Source organism: Excalfactoria chinensis, chromosome Z (assembly GCF_039878825.1).
Source record: "Excalfactoria chinensis isolate bCotChi1 chromosome Z, bCotChi1.hap2, whole genome shotgun sequence".
Classification (NCBI taxonomy): Eukaryota; Metazoa; Chordata; class Aves; order Galliformes; family Phasianidae; genus Excalfactoria; species Excalfactoria chinensis.
This window is the reverse complement of record NC_092857.1, coordinates 65,996,147-66,018,364: the sequence shown is the minus strand read 5'-3', so window position 1 is coordinate 66,018,364 and position 22,218 is coordinate 65,996,147. Positions and strand designations below refer to the sequence as shown.

General features: G+C 45.1%; 1 protein-coding gene and 1 long non-coding RNA gene across 8 annotated transcripts in view; one reads left to right on the top strand and one right to left on the bottom strand.

Annotated features, from left to right (window-relative positions):
• Window positions 1-14,476, bottom strand: part of LPAR1 (lysophosphatidic acid receptor 1) — a 68,923-nt gene extending 54,447 nt beyond the window's left edge. The window contains exon 1 of one of the 6 annotated variants that reach the window (XM_072360098.1): window positions 14,146-14,476. The gene's annotated coding sequence lies outside the window, so the exon portion shown is untranslated. The other 5 variants (XM_072360097.1, XM_072360099.1, XM_072360100.1 and 2 more) reach the window with 5 other exon arrangements.
• On the top strand, window positions 13,835-20,884 carry LOC140264372 (uncharacterized). 2 transcript variants are annotated; one of them, XR_011906045.1, is made up of 3 exons: window positions 13,835-13,870; window positions 17,751-17,960; window positions 20,797-20,884. It is a non-coding gene; the product is annotated as an uncharacterized lncRNA (long non-coding RNA). The 2 variants fall into 2 exon arrangements; XR_011906044.1 differs by having other exon boundaries at window positions 20,785-20,877.
• Window positions 20,885-22,218: the final 1,334 nt, after the last annotated feature.

Here is a 22,218-nt window from a genome sequence, read left to right as displayed (position 1 = left end):
CTGCAGAGACAGAGCTGGGTAGGACTGTCCCTTCTTCACCACAGAGCAGCACAACTCCCGTGTTACTCCTTTTCCACACACTTCCCTCGTTTACAGAAGAAAAAGAGTAGCACCGTGCAGCGGCACTCCCTCCAAAAAATCATCTGCTCGTGTAAAGAATGCGTGGGTCAGGAGATAAACCTTCCCCATCATCCCACTGAAGCAAGATCAGAGTCTCTCCCCATTCCCCTCAAAACCCCAAAACCCATCAAAAATCAATCTGAATACATATGAGAAAGAAAACATTTTCTTTCCACAAATTTGCAATGCAGAAGTTTCAGCAGACTGTACACTACCCTGAAGCTTTTATCTTGCAGGGAAATCTTTTCCATATGCCAATCTGGCTTGACTGTCACCATGCCTCATAGCCCTTTGAAGATGACAAAGGCAGGCTGACCACAGCTATGCACTGGGTTCCACCAAAGGGCAGACCAAGCGTCTGTAATTAACCTGCGCTCTTCTGCCTTTCTCCCTCAGCTATCCTAATGCTGATCTGCAGAAGGGACCTCCAGATGTCTTGCTGTGACCACCAAGAAGGGTCTTCAGAGAGTACATTACTCCTGAACTTGCAAGCTATTCAGTTTTAGGTTTTTGTTCTTGTTTTTGGCTGTTGTTTATTCTGGCAAGCCAAGATTCTGATCCTGTGCCCATGAATTTCAGTGGCAGGCAGGCAGACTCCCACTTCCCAGGCGTTTGCTACAGGTCCAGCCGGGCTGAAGACAGCCCTGACCCCACTTGTTCTGCTACGCATACCCACACAATTTCCTGCTGTTGTGGTTACTCATGGTAAAAGGTATTTGAGGGGATGGCTGAGAGATGTCACTGCAGTGTTGATAGAGGCAGAATGGATCCTTGTTGGGCCCTCCCTGACATTTGCTTTCAGATTAATGGAAATGGCCACGAACATCTTGAAGAGAGAAAAACAAACATCTTACCTCCCTGTGTCAGAGGCAGTACGAGGCTCACTTTAAAGGTCTTCTCTAAGGCACATAAACATCTCATCATGAAGGCAGGAAACTAAACACTGCTGTATCTAATTTTAAAAAAGGAAAAAAAAGAAAAAAAGAAAAAAAGAATTTTCTTGGCCTTTCTGGTTTTTTGTGTCCAAAACAATTAACTCCTTTGCCTCTGGATATTCTAGGGGACTTGCGTCTTTACTATTCTGACTTCTGAAATAAAAAGCAAATGCTGCATTTCACTAATAAATAGAAAACACATTTTGAAAGGACAAACCCACAGTATTTGGCTTCAGAACATGTGAAATCATAAATGTGCTCTCCCTAAATCTTGTCAATTATGGTAAAAACTGGACTCACATCAGCTGCAGGCTAATCCACAAGGCATGCAGCAGCACATCAGGCTTCTCTGTGCACTGCTCAGATGAGCTTAAAGGAACCCAAGAGGAAATCTTCCTTCTCTACCCAAATCTCATCATTTTCACTAACGGCGCCATCACCACACCATCCACAACCCAACTGTGCTCCTTTTCCCCACTAAACACAGGACATGGTTTCTCACTCTGTTACAGTCTGGAGGCTTTGAAACCATTTCTACAATTAGGCAGGACTTCTGCCTTGTTTGCTTAGGCACTCTTTTTTAAGAGTCTTTTTTGTATGTCCCTGACTGAGGTCAGTTTGCACCATCCAGTGCAATTCACTCAGCTTCCTCTCCTGATTACATTCATATTATTTCTGTTCTACACCCATCTCTTGGACAGCATTTTCTTGTTGTTTCTAAATCCAAAACTGTACTTCATCTTTTCTCAAAGCTTCCACTTCTCTGAAATGCTTCTTCTGAGAATTGCCTGAAAAGTTTAAAAAACTTCTGCATGGCTTCTTCAGTTTTTTTATTTGGTCTATTTTCTTGCAGTTCCTCCTTAAAGCCAGCACGTCAGCTGCCTTCCCCTTATCATCCAGAACTTCTAGACTTATTTCAGTCATTATCCACCAGCAGGGCTACTTCTCCCTATGGCTTCCATTAATGTCCGCAGGTTGAAGACTGCTTAGAGATGGCTTCTAGTTTGCTACTCAGGCAGACTGCAGAGCCTCCTCCAGCTCTCACCTTGGTGCTGAGCATGCATCAGCCTCAATGTCCAGGGCTGGCAGCATGCACGTGCAGGTTTCTTTGTCTGCACTAGGTGCTTCTTCACCATAATGATCTGCTCAAGACACAAGCTGAAAAATCTACTATCCAAAAATGCTCTTTAAAGCACAGGTAGTGACCACAGCATCATCAGCTGCAAGAAGCAGTTGTCTGGGACAATAAAATATCCCTGAAAGAGATTTTCTGATTTCCATCATTCAAGTCCATCCAATGCGGACTGGGAAAACTCCAGAGTTACCAACCCATGCCATTACTGAATTGCAACATTATCTCATTACTCTAAAATAAGCTTCATAAAAGGACCACCAGAAAACAAAAGAAAAATGTTAGTAGACACCGCCTGCTGGAAAGTAACGCCAATCTGCTCTGGCTGATGTAAACAACTGACTACAACGTGGATGTTCTCTCAGAGCACAACCACAAGGAAGCTGCTGTCATATGACAATGTTTTCATAATCTGCACTTTCATCGTAATGGCTTCTAAAGAAACAAATGCTTCTAAAATAAGCCATTTCCAAGCAGTTTCTGAAACTCTTTCAAAGTGGAATATTCTTACCAACAGACTTGTGAAGAGTTTAAGTAGCAGGGAGAAAAGTTCAAAGTCAGCATGAGTAGCTCATCATTTATGATGCATCACCAGCTGTCACCAGCATCATTAGGGGTGGAGGTGTGAAAAAAGAATAACGTGTTGCATGCTTTTGTTTTCTTTCTCATAAACAGTCACTACAACTACCGATCAAGGAGCCCACTGAAACCATTCGTTTGGACAGCAAGCAGCATCCTTCACACTGCTGAGCCAAGTGGGGGCACGGCCTCACACAGCTAACTGGGAGAATTTCTCTATGAGAGAACTCTCATCCCTGTTTTGCTCAGTAATTGGGATACCGATGTCAGGCAAAGACACTTATTATCAAGGTATACATCACCATATAATGCTATGATGATTTTCTCCAGCTATCACTCCACAGCAGGAAAAGCAGCAAAAAAAAAAAAAAAACCAAAAAAAAAAAAACCAAAAAAAACCACCAAAAAAACCCAGTGTAATATGATACAACACTTTAATGGATCAACAACAGAGGCTCCATCCGCTAACCCCACCTGACATGACCCATCCCTTGTTTAAAACACGAAAGAGAAGTACTAGTCTGGCATTCCTCTGAAACAAGTTTGTGTTTAGAAGTTAAGGCAATATCCTTTTCACTGGATAAAAAACATCTGGATGATAACAGAATGTCACAATTCCCTAAACAGCTTTGGGGGGGGGGGAGGCAAAGTTAAAGCAAATACTTCCCCTGCCTCACATTCACAAAACAGATGTTCAGTCTTCAGACAGAATGAATGACCACAAAATGCAATAATCTGGAAGTGCTGAAGCCAAAGAAGTCCACAATTAAGCGTGCCAAATCCCAAACCCCAAATTACAAATGTACCATCTTAATACAGATTTGCACGAACCCCGAGCAGTGGTGTCAAGCAGGAGGTTAATTAGTGTATCTGAAACAGAAACTTGCCCACCACTCCCCACAGAATAGTACACTGAAGACAGCAAGGCACTGGCTCTTTGTGGTTGAGGCCAGCACCAATGCAACTGTTCATCAATCACACAAAACTAACTAGAAATAGCAGTCATGCTGCTCCAGAAAATTGTTCCTAACATCAGCATCAGTTCAATTGACTTATCATGGCAATTTATCATGGCAATTTCTACAGCACTGCATTTTGCACAGCTAAGCCGAACGAAGTTTGAAAGAACTAAGAATTGACAACGAGAAAGAAATATCTTAATGGTGGGGTTTAAATTCCCTGTTCTCACGTCACTGCTTTTTTTCCCCAAGGCCACAAACAATCTTATCTGATGGACAGCAGTGACCCAGAAATAAGATCTTACCTTTGATCTCGCCACAATGGAGTAGCAGCAAACCCAGGAGCTCAAGACAACAGAAATCCTAATGTTGACAAATGAAAGGTAATTACTTCTTGCCCACCATGCAAGCTGCTGGTGTGTGCTCCTAACAATAGGCAATAGGAATCTGTGAGCCTGCGATGCAAAAATGGGGCTGGCCACTATTTTTCTGGTGGGGATCAAAAGGACTTCCTTTGTCCCACACCACACTCCCCATCACCACCCCACCTCAACTTGCTGCAGTTTTTGAGGGACAGCTTTTGGGGATCATCAGGAACCAGCGTGCTCCCCCCACCGCTGTCCCAGGAGTAGCAGCTGCCAGAGGTATTTAGTGGAGAGCTGCAGCAAAGCATTGGGCTTTGGCCTCAGGTAGCTCATGCTGATCATTCCACAAATTCAAGATTTATAAACACAAATCAGTTCTGAAACATGCCCTAGAAGGATACACCAACATTTAATCACCTGCCCCTCCGACCCTTCCCCTACCAGTTATCAAGTGAGGTTCAATGCAGCTCGGGCTGTTGCCTATCTGAATACACAGGTAAACACAGAGGCTTAGCGCACAGCTTGACTAATTCGCTTTAAGAATCAACTGGGATTAACTCTAAATTGTGTTTAGCTTTCAGTGCATAGAAGAGGTCACGTGAATTAAGTAGGCTGTTGTAAATTCACACCATTCTTGAGTGATTACTCAGTTTCTCTGACCAGGTCCTCTGAACACATGCTGTCCAGCAGGAACAGCATACTTTGGTCAGAATGTCTGGGAGATACCAAGAATTCAAGAGAAAAGAGCCAGGAGGCAGAATGCAGTCAATGCAAAACAACAACAACACAAAGAGAATACTTCAGCACTTACATGAGACGAGGGAAAAGTTAGTGTCCAAGGACTACTACCTAGTCTCTCTGTCTTACCGTTTTTCAGATACACTGTTTTTGCGCATCTCTTAAGGAACAAAAGAGGATAAAAAAAAAGAATTGTGTAGTAGAGCAGTTGTTTGCCTCAACCTTTTTCATTGGAATTCACATTAGCAAGAGTACAAACACTGAAATGAACACTGCAAGGCCTCGTTCCAACAGCTATCAAACTATGAACCATAAAGCACTACCAGGGAACTTTTTGTGACGATACACATAAACTAAGGAGCCCTGGGGATCCAGACCAGAGGGGTGGACGTACCACCATCTGCCCACATGCCAGAACATTTGGGCATCCCACAGTGGGTGTTCACTGTACCAAGCCCAGTGGGAGGTGCTGGCTCTGAGGAACACTCCCTCACTCCCATGTTGGCCAACCTCATGCAAATTACAGCACTATGGAAAAACCCAGTACTTGCCCCTTGGCCAGCTTCACAGATAGCACCACTGGTTGCTCCAATGATGCCCTATGACTGCCAGGAAGCCTAAGGCAGAGTAAATGGCCAAGTCCTCAAGGCTATATGGTATAGCTATACTGGCACCCCCCTCTAGTGGAGACGTGGCTTGTATCAGCAAGAGTCCTTTCTGCAGAGTCATGGGGTGAGGGGGGGCAGGCAGGGAATTTAATCAAACCCTACACAGAAATGGAGGGGGAGATACGTGTCACCACCTGGCCTTGCAGCTCCCAAAGAGGATGGCATTTCCCCTCCCTCCTGCCCTGCGTGCCTGAAGATGCCCGAGCATGAAGCAGCCAGTGCAGCTGTGGTGCCAAAGCCCTTCCTGAAGTTTGTGCCACTCTGACAAAGGAAGAAGCAACTGTGTTCCTAGAGCAGTCATTCTTCTGAATGCACTCACGCCGTCCTTACGGAGCATTAAGAGAAATTTAGATAGAACTAGAATATAAGAGTCAACCAATTCCCTCCATCAGAACATCGTCCCCAAAAATACGGACAACTGTTTTCTGCTCCTAAGAGATTTCATGAATGTGGAGGAAGCAAACATACAGGACAGCATCAGGAGAGTTTGTTGAGGCTTATTAGTTTTAAGGCATTTCCGTGTGCTCTACAACCACGTGATTGCTCCTGTCCTCAGGTTGTCATCAGCTCACACAGCTCTCCCAGGACAGTCTTCTCCAGGCTGAGCCTCTCAGGAAGCTTTTGGTTGTGAAACTCATGCAACCTGAGCGAGGAACAGAAACATATGGCACTTCTTGGGGAACCAGGTGGCAAACTACGCACTTCTTATCAAGTATTTGCAAAAATGCAATGGTTTCTAGAGACACATTTTAAGCCCATTCACTAATTACCTGCATTGCTTTGATCACAGTAATATCCTGCAGCCTCAGCCAGCTTCAAGCCTCAGCTGCACGGGGCATTTGAATCAGGATGCTACAACACTGTCAACAAGAAGCTGACAGATGAGGGCTGCAACCGGACTGACTCCAAGAGCTGTCTCCAGTTCATATGCTTTCTGTGAGGGGATGCGCTCTGTTCTAAAGCAAAGTTTTTATCGGTTCCACCCAAGGAAGAGCAAAATGAACCTGGCGTGTGGCCAGACACATTTGGGACAGCTCTCAAAGCCCCACACAGACACTGTGCTCAGGGCTGGTCCAACACAGCCTGTCTGCAGCATTTGAGGAGGAAAAGCAAGCAAAAGCGGTGACCATTGAGCTCTGCAGTTACACATATCTTTCAAGTACCATATGTCCCATCTACTATGCTATGTTCAATTCTTGAACACTGGATATCTAACCAGACACCCATTTTCATGAAGCTGGCTACCCTGCTGCTGAAGAAAACAATAAACCAGTCCAGCTTTGTATTTGCAAAAGTGTAGCAATATTTCAGATCATTTTTAACCATCATCCTGAATTTTACCATGGACAGAAACTGCTAAATGTCCCCAGAATCCCACACCAAAAGCCAGACCATCACTCCTTGGCTGCATCTAAAGATTCTGTGGTTGGCAAACACCTGACTCCCAGCAGGTCCCAGGTGTTGCTGTGGCACAGAGGACAATATATTCTTTATACCTTGGCCTGGTTTCTCCTGACAGGACAGGAATGCCTCGGGACATTCCAATGTGAACTCTGAGGACTCCAAAGATATTCTCTAGTACCGATAAATTGCCAAAAACCCGTCAGTTCCAGTCAGTCCCACCATAAATATGTGGCATTAGTATGGAATTCAGGGTCCAAGACTTTCCTTTAGGACTTACACACTTATTGTCCACAGTTTGAATCTATTCTGGTCCATTCCCTTACCAATTTCCCAAATGCTTTTGCTCCTTAATAATTAGTTTTATATGTTTAAACTAGCAGACGACAACAGAAAGGTACTAAAAAATTGAATCCTCTAAGCACAACCTGAGGAAGCGTAGCCAAACTGTCCCTCTACACCCTACGCTGCAGCCACATTACCACATCAAAGCAACACCTCTTCACCACAGCTCATCTCACAAGGTACATACCTTGTAAAGCTACAGACCTGCTCTCCCTGGGGAGTCACGGGAAACAGACCTGGTGCAATATGCACAGAAATGGCAGTAGAAGGCATCCAGTGCATGCAGCTGACTTCTACTAGCCGCACTGTTGATAAAAGTGCTCACTAAAGTATAGATAAGAAAAAAAAGAAAAAAAAGAAGAAGAAAATTAAAACAAAAAACAAACACAAACCCAACCCTTCTTCTCTGCTTAGGAGATTTTCAAGGTGTTAGAACTTTATAAATTCACAGAATCATAGAAGTGCAGAGTGGCTTAGGTTGGAAGGGACCTTAAAGCCCAACCAATTCCAACTGCCTGCCATGGGAGCGCTGCCACCCAGCAGGTCAGGTTAGAACAGGGCCCATCAAACCTATCCTGGACTGCTTGTACAGATGGGCACCCACAGCTTCTCAAGGCAGCTGTGCCAGGGCCTCATTGCCCTTTGAGTGAGGAATTTTATCCTAACATCTCAGCTAAATACCCCTTCTTCTTGTTTAAAGCCACTTCCTGTTGTCCTATCAGTAACAGACTGTGTATAAAATTTATCTCCCTCCTGATTCGTAAGCTCCTTTTAAGTATTGAAAGGCCACAGTGAGGTCACCCCAGAGCCTTCTTCAAGCTGGGCAAATTGCATCACAACTGTGTAGTGAGAGATCAGATCAAGAAAATGGATGTGTCCGTGCAGGTCTGTGAGCACCTGATGCAGTCCCAAGAACCAAAGGAATATGATGTGTTAACCACAGTGATGACTGCCATGGTGTCAGGGTGAGAAGGCTGCTTCTGGGGGCACACTGACCTCTGCCTGATGTAACTGCTGGTGGGAGATGCCGACCCACAGCACATCTGACCATTTGCTTCTCCATCCCCTAACATCCCAGGAGACCCATTGTGCTCTGCAGCCAACAGCCCTGGAGACCAACACACATGCAGTGAAATCCATCCATATGGAACCTTTCCCAAAATCCCACTGTAACAGATAGAACAGCAGCGATTGCACTTGTAAGGTACATGGCTATTTCCCATGGCATGTTAGCAGTTCTTCTCTCCTGGAAATGCCAGCCCAAAATTCAGCCAACTACGTGGCAAACGGATGTGATCTGTACCATATTTCCTGGGCTTCTCAGACACCAGTAGGTCTCTGAAGGAGTTCACGTTAAGCTTAGCACTCTTAAATAATCACTCAGTCACCGAAATAAGACATAAATTTCTCTACGCAGCGAACATTCAGTGCTCATCCAACTGCTTGGTTTTGTTTTTTAATATTTTTTAAACAGAGCTGTAGCTAGCTTCTTCATGACAAGAAAAAGGAAACTGCCCTAGTTATACATACATTTTTCCATCCAGGCTGAGAACAATCATCTCCAAATGGCCAAATAACTTCTAAGAAAAGTCTCTGGAAACTGCTGCCATAAATAATGCGCTGGCACCATTTTGTATTGACACACACTCCCTAAAAAGAGGGGGAGGAGGCAGGGAGGGAGGGCGAGGGGCTTACAATGAAAAACAGTATGTATTTCCTTCGCCAGGCTTTTACCACTCTAAAAATTTCCAGCATTTTGCACAGAAAGATCTGGCCTTTGATGTCAATCCAGTGCTTTTTTTTTTTTTGCTTGCTCCTGCAAGCACTACAGTGTGCAATACATTTTCTATCTGGCAAAGAAACGGCATACTGTCTGGAGGGTGCCTGTGAAATTCACCCTACTCGGGGGTCACTACAGCACACAAATTCCTAAGGAAAAGGCAAAATGGTGCTTGGGCCTCGCTTATACTGGTGTATTTCAGGGAGATGAACTTCATGCACGACAATCAAACTCACCAGCACTGATCAAAGATCTGACTTCAGCAAAGGTTTGCCTGCTACCCAAAGTCAGAAGCAAAAACAGAGACAGTATTAGTCTTGCATACTTGGCACCTTTGTATTTTTAAACAGAAGGTGAAAACACCGTAGTTTACCCAGCTTATGCCACATGGAAGCCAAAAAAAAGAAAAAGAAAGAAAAAAAAAAGTAGTTCCAATGCCTCTCAAAGTAACATTAAAATAAATAAATAAATAAAATAAAATAAAATAAAATAAAATAAAATAAAATAAAATAAAATAAAATAAAATAAAATAAAATAAAATAAAATAAAATAAAAGAGCTGGCACAGAACTACAATGCAGTTGTTGCCTCCAGTAATGGTGCCCATGGCCCAAACCCCACCTCATCCCTAGGGAGATGCAGCCTTCCCCATGCACATCTGAAAGCACTGCTCCTGCTGACCCACTGCCTCTCAGCAGCCGGCTCCACAGCCTGTCACCACCCAGGTCTGCTGGCCATGATCCTCGTGGGTGCCAGGATCAAAGCACCAGTGGTTAGCTACCACCACGCTGCTGGCACAGGCACGCACACCTTGCCCACAGTGGCATCCATGGCTGCTGGCATCTGCTGGGAGCATTCATTTTGTTTTTCAAAAGAAATTCCTTGCCCAGGGGTAAAAGCACCAGCACTCTCCCCTTTATGTGCACTAACATAATTGCTGACATTATCTGACTCAAGAAGCTGAATCCAGTCGAACATATAAGGCAGGACTCAGAAAAATGTGTTTAACAAACCACTCCGGGCTGTGCCTGTCAGGAAATGCTGAAGGCTTTATACTACTCTAAGCAGGGCTATTGTTCCTATATGCAGAAATGTGTGTACAAACCACCTCAGCAGGTCTCTTCCAATGGTCACAGGGTGGCCACATGGGATGTGGATGCACTCACACCACTCAACCTGGCACCAAACAGGCTCTTTTTGTTACCAGCAATAGGCATTGCACAAATGGAACCTATGTTTTCAGGAGTAAAAGGCACCACTCATTTAAGATTAAGACTACATTAATCTTAAATGCAACCTTCAGCTAAGCAGTGACCAAGCATTTGCAAGCCAGGCTGAACAGCTCGAGTGTATAGAAAGGGTGAGAGCAGAGGGATCTGGATATACAAAGACAGACCTTCCTGATAGTTCTCCTCTAGCTTCATAAATAACTGTGAAGTCACTTTGCCTGGAGGTGCCCAACAAACCTGTATATTCACACTGAGACACACAGTGGGCACGGTGTGACAGGTTGATGGTTCAACCAGATGATCTCCAAGGTCTATTCCAACCTTAACGATTCTATCTGTTCTACAAGCAGAACAAGGCATCCAACCTCTTTCTGAAGTTCACTCTCACTTCCCTCAGAACAGCGGTGAAGGAACAGGAACGAGCCGGCAAAGCTTCTACTTGTTTTATGACAATTAAGCTTGGAAGACAAATGAAGAGAAACAAAAATTCAAGTTCCCTGAAATGTAAACAGAGAAGCTGCTCTTCTTCCCCAGGCAGAGCTTTTCCCTGTGCTGGGGCTAATTGCATAGTTCTGTCAGAGCAACACATCAGCCTTGGGTCTGATCCAAAGGTGTTCATTGTAGATCGCTGATATCAATGGTCCATTGATGAAGCGAGCTGTGAAGGATACTCAGACAAAATGCAAAATGGTTGAGTTCAGCCTCAAAGGCAGGCTACGTTTCTGCAGTATCACCTAGTGATGCACGGGAAAGCAAAGCTGCACACACACATAATCATTACCACTTCAAGCCACTGTCACCATCAGTCATTCACAATAAGTGAATGGGCACATAATCTAAAGAAGAAACCCAAAAGAAACACAAAAATCCACTACAGTTCTCTTTCAGTAACTCCAGTGTTGTGTTTGTCTTTTACAATCACATTTCTATTTTGAAGTTCATCTCCTTTTCTATTCCTACTACTGTCAATATATATATATGTATGTATGTATAGATACATATATCTATATACATATATGTATATATATGTATGTATAGATACCCATATATGTGTGTGTATGTATGTAATTGTGCAGGAAGAAGCAGTAAAATAATACACTGCATACAAAGATCTAATTCACAAGCAACTCAAGGAGATGCAGGGATCAAACACTGCTTACTCTGTGTTCCTTTCAGTAAAACAGTGGTACACATACGCAATGTTTCTTTGCGAAAAGATGGGGAATTCCCACAAACATTTCAGATTCCAATTTATTCTCAGCAGTGAAGACAGAAAGGACAATAACTTTGCAGTACGACCTGTTCCTGTTCTCAGTGTCTTGTAGGTCCCTTCTTGGACCATCTCATCAGCGACAGAGCTACAATCAGCAATATGGCTGTTCTCCCCTCCAGCCATCTTCACAGCAAATGGCACTCTGATGGTGCTCACAAGTTGCTAGCAGGTCACCACCTAGAGGTGCTCAAGGCCAGCTGACCACCAGAGTTGCTGGGTTCTTGAAGTTGGGTGGTGCTGGTCTCCCAGTGACAAAAGATACTGGGAATAAATGCTTTCTTTTCAGTTTAAACCCTTGAATACCGGACAAAGCAGGCCCAATACAGAGAGGCTACGGAAAAACAATTAACTATTCATTAAGGTTTTATTAATGGTTCATCACAGCAATGTAAAATATGACCCTGCCAAAGATACTACCCAAGATTCAGCTCCTGAGCAAAACACTTTCCCCAGCACCCCTTCCCCGACTCCCCACACACTTTCTTTGTGACATTTAGCAGAAGAAAACGACTGATTTTAATTTTATCCCGCTCCTTAGAAGAAATGAATTACGCCTTTAGTTACAACGCATTCTCCCAGAGTTACTGGTGAAAGCCATGTGGCCAGAAGTATCTTTGCTCACAGGGCGAGGACGGACTGCTACTCACACATCCAGTTCACATACTGAAGCTGGGCACACAGTCTAGCATTACTTCAGTTTTGCATTGCACATGTGTTTCGTCTCAAGGGCTGTTTAATCATTCCATTCTCAGTATTTGTTTTGAAGAGAGGGAAAGAAAGCAGACACCAGTCAGTACTTTTTCCCCACTCAAGGCAGCAGTTACTAGTAACTTCCCAGAACAAGGTTTATGGCAGCAGCCAAGGGTCCAAGCAGTGCAACCTGCAGTAGGGAGTGATAAGAGCAGCACAGAACTATTCCCCAGAATTCCCAAATAATACCTCCTCAGTTATTCGCAGATGCAAAGACAGAATAACCACATGTAGAACTGCAGAGGATGGGACAGTGCCAATCTTTTCTAAAGGACAGCATCTGATTTTGAGTATCTGGATGTAATAAAAACAATGGTAAAACCAACACATACTGAACTACCTTCCGAGCACCCATCAGTTAAGGAGAACTGCAAGGCACGCCTACAGCCCGTGCTGCAGGACAGAGCTCCAGCTGCACCTCTGCAGGCAGAATACTGCTCCAGTCCATGGCTGAAACTGCCAGCACATATTGTTTTAATACTACTCTGCCCATCCTAACACGGGAGTAACGAGGCTGCATGGCTGCCAGACTGAAACACGACTCTCAGACCTGAGAGTGACTCACTTCAGACCAAATGGTACAGCGCACCAAACCTGACTTTGCATGCCAGAGCCTTTCTTTGAAAAGATACAGGAGCAACAGCTTTCCAGCAGTTTGAAGGCTGCAGCTGCCCCGCTGCCCGGGCACTTGGGGAGTGCCGGCTGCCTTTGGAGGCTCTGCCTTGAACCCTCAGAAAACAGAAAGAAAAATGCATCAGTAAAACAAAAACAAAAAAAAAAAAGGGGGGGGGGGGGGGAAGGGGGGGCGAGAAAAAGAAGTGGGGATTAGAGAGGCTTCTAATTTATTCACAGACGACTTAAACGCAGGAGAAACCAGAGCGCTGTGAGCTTGTTTCAACGAGAAATCCACAAGTATATATATATATATTAGACATTCCAACATTTTCCTGCTCAAGGGCTGCACAGAAGACTTTCATATGCTCTCAAAGGAAGGTTCTTCTGGGTTTTTCCCTCCGCAGGTCTCTAAAAAGAGTGAGGAACGAAGCGGGTCCCCCTGGTCCCACCTCCCCCTCGCTGCAGCTTGCAGCAGGCTTTGTCCCGGCGCTCCCCTCCACCCGCCGGCTCTCCCTACCGCTGCGTTTGCCATCCATCCTCTCCCGTCCCGCACCTCTGGCCCGCGAGGGCAGCTCCCATCCCACCTCCACGGGCACATCGTCCGAAGGACTGAGGGAGTCAGGAGGGAGAGGGGGCAAGCATGTTTAGCTCGGACTTCTTCCATTGCCTTAACTTGGTACAACCAGATCCAGAGGGACTCAAAGGTGGAGGGGAGGCGGGGGGGGAGGGGGAGGGGGGGGGGGGAATAGGAAAAAAAATCCCAAACAGAACAGGACGGGCCCTAAGTAACCGAACAATGGCAGCAGTGTTAGTGCCCCTCAATCCAACAAGTGCCCATTACTCCTTCTGGGCCAGCCCCAGAGACGCTCGTCCCGCAGGAACGGCTCGCTTTCCACACACTCACCGCCGTTCAATCCACTGTCCGAAACACAAAATCAACCGCGAGCGGAGGGAGAAAAAGGCAACCGAGGATGCGGAGGCGGTAGCGGCACCCCGGGCAGGGCAGGGCGGCGGGCGCTTACCTGCGGGGGCTGCGCGGGGCTCCGCGGGCGCGGCTGGAGGGAGCGCGGCTCCGCCGCCGCCGGCCCGCAGGGAGGGAGGAGGAGGAGGAGGAGGAGGAGGAGGGACGGGGAGGGACGGGACGCGCTGCCTCCACTCCGCCCGCCCCCGCCGGGTTGGAGCCAGGTGTGGCCCCGCGGACCCCCGCCCGCCCTGCCGCAGCCCCCCGAGCTGCGCGGCGGTGATGAGTGGAGCTACCTGGAATGAGGGCCGCGGGGCGGTGTGCGGATGGGCCCGGAGCGAGCGGGCTGCCCCTCCTGCAGAAGTGCCCGGAGCTCCCGCCGGTGCCTGCAGCAAGAGTTTGGGAACGACGCTTTCAAGCTGAGCCGGTCCGCAGGATAAGCGAAGCCCTGCAGTTGGAAAGGGACAGGGTTGCAGGATGGGTACTTTTCCAGGCTTGGAGGAGTTGTTTCTGTATAGAAAAACAGGTTCAAGTGACTTCTTTTTTTCTTTTCTTTTCCTCGTGAGTTGTCCAATAAGGTCCGATTTAGTTGGATTGCAGTAGCATCTAGAGGCCACTCTTGCATGTGCATGCGTCTAGTGCAAAGGCAGAGTATGCTGCTGAGGTTCAGTGCTCTGTGGCTGAAACGGCTCGGTGTTTCCACATGCTTTTTGAAAGGCTTCTTAGAGAGACTGCTAACAGCTAAACGTGCTGGCTGCACCTCCAGCATCACTTGAAGCTTCTAACGAACGACCCAGCCGAATTTAAAGCACTCCCCGTGCTTCCCAGGAAACCAGGCACCAGCAGATTTCTTCCTCTGTGTTCAAGGCAAGCTACCAAGCGTTGGCCAGTGAGCCCAGGAAGGATATTCTGTCACATGCTCTAATAGTGGCTTAGCATCTACACAACATGTACTAGAATAGCTCTTGGTAGCTGTGCAAAGGCAGCATCCTGTCTGGACCACAGCTCAAACTGTCCAGGTGTCCCCCAGCTCGGATTGCTTAGGTGTCCCCTGGGGAAGAACTGGGGTCACTCACATGGCTACAAAGCAGGTCTTCAGAACATAAATGTCATTCCTCCAATGCTGTGGCAATATGCTTTTTGTAAGTAAAAAGCTTTTCCTTGGCTGTACAGTGGGATGTGTGCAGGTATGAAGGCACTTTATAGAAAGAGCTACTGCTTCTGTGTATTGGATATCTCCACTTCTTCCATAAAAACAATGGGATGGTCACACAGCTTTGCTGGTCAGTAGCGACTCTGGTTAGTGCAGGAAAACAGCAGTCCTAGCTATGCTGGTGGGAAAAGGCTGCCCCGCAAGTGAGATGGAATGACAGGAAGGCAAAATGAGGGCATACATTAAAAGAAAAAAAGAGTATTTCTTAGTTCACAGAAGTGATGAGACTTGGAGGTGTTCACGAAACGTGCAGATGTGGCACAGAGGGACATGGTTAGGGGGCATGGTGGGGACGGGTAGACATTAGAGATCTTTTCCACCCTTAATGATTCTGTAGTTCTGTGATCTTTCTAGTTGCTTTGACTTCTGTTAGTAACTTCATGCAGCCTCTCTGAGCCCTGAAACAGCAACTCGTTACCCATATAGGGCCTGGGTAATTAATATAAGTAACTAATTCTCATTTTCTGATTGGAAAATATAGGCGGTCTTCAGTTAAGTCTTAGAAACAAGCAAATAGAGACGAGAAGATCACGTGGCCCAATGGAGTTCAATGAATGTAACTTCCACGAGGCTTGGCTCTGCCGTGCGGCAGTCTGCAGCCCATTCCTCTAATCACATACAGATGTACCGAATTGCTTTAGATAGGGAAGCAGTTTCCACATCCTTCAGTCTGGAAAAAGCGTCTGTTTCCAGAACAAACCACATAAGTTCCATGTGCCTGATTTTGTGAATTGATTCAAATCGTAAATATGCTGAACGCGTATGCACATTGATCTATTTACATTTAATTCTCGGCGTTCATACAGTTTGAACTGAGTGTCTGCAGGATTAGTCATACAGGCCCTGAAAGGTTACATATCTCGTTCCAATGCAGTCCGGGCCTGGAAAACACCTCTGGTGTTTTTAATTAAAAAATAAAAATTTGGGGAATTTACATTTAAGACATCTCTTCGTTCAGGTACTTCCCTGTGCAGCACACTGTGGAGTGCTTCTCATGATGGATAATTTCATGCCAGTTGGAAATACGTTGCATCTCGTAGTGCAATGGATGCTTTGAAGGAAGCGTTATCTGCGACCGTAATTGTTGGCATCTTAGTGACAAAATAAAGGTGAATGTCAGTGTTTCTGAGATAGGAATAACAGAAGAACTTGAAAAATAGACTGGGTTTAAGGAAGGTTTTTTATAAGAAGGGTGGTGAGGCACTGATTGCCCAGAGAGGTGATGGATGCCGTGTCCCTGGAGACTCCCACGGTCAGGCTGGACTGGCTGTGAGCACCTAATGGATCTGTAGGTGTCCCTGTTCATTGCAGGGGAGTAGGACTAGATGGCCTTTAAAAGTCCCTTCCAAATCAATGGAATTTATATGAATCTGTATTTTCAATGCATGGGGTGAAATGGCCTCACAAGTAAACAGCTTTGAAAGATATTCCAATTTCCTATAACACTGCATTGTGCATTGCACATTATGAAGAGTAACTACAGCAACGTGTGCGGAAAATATATGATCTCTGGAGTCTGACACATCATTTATGGTATATTTAATTATAGAGCCCCAGTGCTCACAGGTGTTTGAGGAGGGTGCAGAGGAGTTGGAACCAATGACAACATTATCGCACAGTGTGCTGCTCTTCTGAGCAACTTCAGGAAGATTGAAATCTTGCAGAAATCAGCTCTATTCCGATGTGTGGCATCTTCACATCACTGCACTTCTGCCCTGGTTCAGCCCCATGCAGCCTCATGTAATGCTTTCAGAGGTGTTGCATGCAGCATTCCATGAGCCAGGAACTCTGAAGCCTGGAAAGTGCTCCATTGAAAAGCATGCCAAGTCTTCCTCCCAGTCTCGTGCTGCTGAGACCTGAGCTCATCCTAGTCCTCCTGCAGCATAGCTGTCTGCTGGAATGTTAACATAACTATTGCACCCGAAAGCCAAACTTTGCCTTTGGGAGAAGGCTTTCTGCCCATCCTGCACCATCTCCATGGCATCAGGACATTTGGAGCAACCCACTGCCAGGCAGGAGAGCAGCACACATCCAGGTGTCCAGCTCTTGGTGGAAAGGGAAGGGGTTTGCCCTGACTCATGTACCATCTGGGTAGCTGTGAAACGATTGCACTAGGATGTGCAGGATGCTTTGGGAAAGTTAATAGCAGACAGGCAAAAGAGCTCAGTGTGTCACTGGAATATTCACTGCTAACTCAGCACTGCAGATCATAATCTTGTTAGCCACATAGCCCCTCAGCTAACACAGGAAGCTCCCCAAATGCATGTTTTATCCCCCTCTGCACTTTTGCTTGGCAGTGAATGGTGCTGTCCCACCAGTAAGTTGGATGCCATCCTCCTTAAGAGGATAATAAAAAAATGCTTCAAAAAGTCTGACGGATGGCTCCGTACTGTACATAACCTCACACGCCAGTTTGATCTTTTTAAAGGTCAGGTCAGTGCGTAGTTACTGGAGCATTTGGAGGAAAAAATAAAATAAAATAAAATAAAATAAAATAAAATAAAATAAAATAAAATAAAATAAAATAAAATAAAATAAAATAAAATAAAATAAAATAAAATAAAATAAAATAAAATAAAATAAAATCAGGTGAAAAATTCACTCCTACATTTCAGTTGGGCAACAGTATTTATTGTAAGTGCTGTTACTTTGGCTGAAATATCATTTACTCCCTTCTCTTTCTTCCAGAGCTTTGGCAACCAAGAATCACTAACAGTTTTCCAAATGGTGCTTTGCCCACAGTGGGATGGGGAACACACTCCCCAGAGGAGATGCTTAGGGCTGGAAGAGGACAAAATGGATAAAGAAAGACCCCCAAAACACAGGACAGAACTTGCAATATTAGCTGAACTGTGAAGAATTCGGGTATATTCAGTTAATGAAAGTTTTCGCTTGAAGGTAAGATTGGGTCATTTATGTCTGCACAATAACAGCCTCAGCACTGAACATATGAATGCCAGATGGCTGGAACTGTTCCATTAATGAACTGATGCTTTCATTGTTCTGAATTTGATTTTGTAGCTTTTTTGCTTATAATGATTTGATTGCACCATTAGAAACCTTCAATAACCTCCCGGTAAATTGTTCAGTTCTCAGAACGCAGAAGAGGAGATGTCTCTCAGCCTCCACTTTTCACCAACTTCAAATGGGGCCCGCAGGTGTGCAACACCTCTGGCAGTCAGGCTGTTTCCTTAGTGCTGCCATTTAAATAATGTATGCAGGATACATGCACAATGTATTCTTACCAGGCTCAGGTAAATTCATTCCAGGTGATGCTTTGTTTGAGTCAACAGGGTTACCTGGTGATGACAACAACAACAACAACAAAAGAAAAAAGAAAAAGAAAAGAAAAGAATAATGGATGTGTATTTAGGGAGAAATTCCTTCCAGATATGTGAAAATAGAGGAATGATGTCAGGCTCTGGGAGATACAGTCCTCTCCCAGAGCATACACTCCCTTCATTAAAAATCATTCCAATTAAATAAACAAACAGCCTCCAGGTTTACTGAATGGCCAGTCCAGGGGCTCACTCCGTAGGTCTGTTACCATGGGTGCATTCCTTTTTCTGGCTTACACCTCCCCTGAAAGCTCGCTCTCAGCTCCAGCACTCAGCTCCATGCTAGATGCAGCTCTACTGTGGCTCTGAGGCCATTCGTTGCCACAGACAAACCTATGCATTTCTCTGTCCTCAGTAGCTCATCTCTGTCTTCCAAGTGTGAGCATGGCTTATGGAGGGGGAGCTTGGAAAAAGGGGAAAAAATATATATAAATACTAGGTTAGTTGCATGTAAAGGCTTCTTACCAAAGCTGGGTTTCTGCTGTATGTTTGATTTGGAGATCCTGGAGGGGCTGCAGTCCCTACTGCCAATGGTAAAGCCAGCAGTGTCATTTCTTCTTTTCCTTCCATGCCACTTCTTCAAATGTTGTACTCCTTACCCAAGCTAAAAAAGAAAGTAAAATACAATTTTTAAAAGTGTGGAGGAAAGAAGGAAATCCCTCTTTCTATTTAGAGGAGAGTGGATGTGGAGGGACCCTCGGAGACATGTTCAGCTTGCTGCATTCCATAGGGCCTCCTGTTTCACCTTGTTCCCACACCCCTCCCCTGAGGTTTTCCTGATGTAGATTTTTGGAGTGGGATGATTCTGAGAAAGAAGTGGCTGAGAGATGTTTTGGTGGATAGACCTGGATAGACTGGATCGATGGGCCAAGGTTAGCGGCATGAGTTTCAATAGGACCAAGTGTCGGGTCCTGCATTTTGGCCACAACAACCCCAGGCAACCCTACAGGCTTGGGGAAGTGTAGCTGAAAAGCTACCTGATGGAAAGGGACCTTGGTGTGCTGATGGACAGTCGGCTGAATATGAGCCAGCAGTGTGTCCAGATGGCCAAGAGGGCCAATGGCATCCTGGCTTGTATCAAGAATGGTGTGGTGAGCAGGACTAGGGAAGTCATCCTGCCCCTGTACTCGGCATTGGTGAGGCCTCACCTCGAGTGCTGTGTTCAGTTTTGGGCACCTCAGCACAGAGAGTATGTGGAGGTGCTGGAGCAGAACCAAAGAAGGGCAGTGAGGCTTGTGAAGGGCTTGAAGAATATGCACGATGAAGAGAGACTGAAGGAACTGGGGCTGTTTAGTCTGGGGAAAAGGAGGCTGAGGGGAGACCTTATCGCTCTCTTCAAATACCTGAAAGGTGCTTACAGTGGGAGCAGGGCTGATCTCTGCTCACTGGTGACAGGTGACCAATGGCCTCAAGTTGTGCCAGGGTAAGTTTAGGATGGATGTCAGGAAAAACTTCTTTATGGAAAGGGTTGTTGAGCACTGGAATAGGCTCCACAGGGAGGTGGTTGAGTCACCATCCCTGGATGTGTTTAAGAACTGTTTGGATATGGAGCTCAGGGACATGATTTAGTAGAGGGTTGTTAGAGTTAGGATAGTAAGGGTAGGTTGTGGTTGGACTCCATCCTTAAGGTCTTTTCCAACCTGAGCGATTATATGATTCTTTGATTCTATAACCCACACTGCACCCTTACATCTGCTCTGCCAGTTGCTGGTGGGGGATGGCGGCACCCACCCTGCCCTGCTATCAGTCTGACCTGCACGCTCTGTGAAATATCCCCTCTCTGCCTCACACAGAGGAATGACTTGAGGTCAGCTCGGCCTCTTGAGTTAATTATTAAGGCCTGGCTGCTACTGCAATCTGTTGTCATTTAGGGCTGAATCACTGCTGGCATTTACAAACCTACATATAATGTTTGCAGCATTTGTTTGCAAATGTTCCTGACGTTCCTTTGTGCTGCCTTTGCAGGGTAGGCACAGTAAGGGCAACAATGATAAACAAGTAGAAAGTATTTGCTTAATGTCAATGGAGCTGGGGAACGGACTTCAACCACTCAAACCATTTTAAGCTCAGTGGAAGCCTTGCCCCATAGTTTTAAGAGATGAGCACTTGTTCCTTCCAGTCACCTCTGTTTTTTCCAAGCAGCTATCAGAAATTTACTGGCTCAGACTGTGATATTTGGATGTCCACTTCTTGTTTCCTTTACTAAGAAGAAAGTGTCCGAGGAATTGAGGAAGTTTCATTAATTTCCATCATAATTTAATGGAGATATTTTCATTCTGATTGTAACCTCTTCAGTACCGATAGAAACCTGAAACAGCTCCATTTTTCACTTTTGAATTGTGCCATGAAACAAATGTGGGGCCACATCACCTTATGGTTTTCAGTTTTGTTTTCAGGAGCAGGGAGAAGACACAGGAGGATGCACAGCCAAGGGAACCTGTGAAGGAGCTGAGAAATGAGAAGACCGAAAGCCAAGGACTCCCCACACACCATCGCCCTGTGCCACCCCTTGCTGCATGAAAGGGGGAGGAGGTGGATCAGGAACAAAATGTCTCTCTATGAGTTTTTTTTTTCCTTCCTGTTTTTATTTTTCAATACCAGAACCACTAATTAGAAGCATGCTAAATAGAAATAAAGTTGAGTTTTCCTGACATTGAATTGTTCTGTTTGTTCAATTTAACTTCATGACAGAAAGGAGAGGAAAAAGCCCACCAGGTTGATGGTTCCTATGGTTTTGTTGATGGAAGTAATGCATATCGTGTTGTACAGGACTGAATATCTGAATTAAGGCTCTTATTCTACAATGGTGTAAAACCTTCAAGTCAAGAATAGGTGGATACATTTTTTTATGGAAAACAGTCTTTATCAGTCACCAGTTTTGCACACAATGTGTATAAAAGGCATATTATGTGTCACAAGTTGCACAAGAGGTCAGACTGAGTTTTCAAATATCAGAATTGAATGAAAAGGTTGATTCTGCACGAGCCTGAGCAAGAAATATCCTCCCTTCTAGAAGTCAATAGCTATGTTAAGTGGAAAGGAAAAAACTGTGCTGCATTACAGGAGCAAAGCACTGACCTTTCCAGGGGTTAACAGGCAATGTGCAGAATGGAGATTTTTTGTTCATTAAGAGGAAATATGAGGGTGTAATTAGAAACAGGCTGTACTGTACGGTTTTGCCTACTACTGCTATTCAAGACAGCAGAATAGAGAAAGACACCCGCTAGTTTGGAGACTGAATTAACAATTAGAAATTCAACAATGAGTGATTAAAATAGGCTCTTTATTTATTTTCCCCCAATAGGAGTTAGGAGACCGATCGGCAATTGTGTGTTTGGGTTTAATGTCAGTTGAATAATGGTAATTTTAAAAATGTGAGATTTTGGTTTATTTGATGGTACAGTGTAATGGAGAACATACACCGCTCAAGCATTTCATTAAATGAATACCATGAAAAGAGGCAGCAGGATAATTATAAACATACCGTGGAAGGTAGATCTATTCAAACTGTCCTGGAAACCTGTTCATGGAAGAATCTGAGCCAAAATTCAGTCTCCATCTCAGCAGCTGTGCATGAAGGCTAAAAGGAAAGATATTTCCCCCTCTTTGAGGTGGATCCATGAGCCCTGTGAAGTTTAATGAGAACGTAGAAGCATCTACTCCACAGAAAGGTGGAGATATAAATCATGCATTATTAAAATGCTCAAACAGAAGCCTGGGCTTTAGCATCAAGAGCCTTCACAGATACACTGAGTGTTTTAGCCTTTTTCCCTTCTTAGCAAAAGTTCTCATGACAGCTGTGAAACACTGAGGTTGGG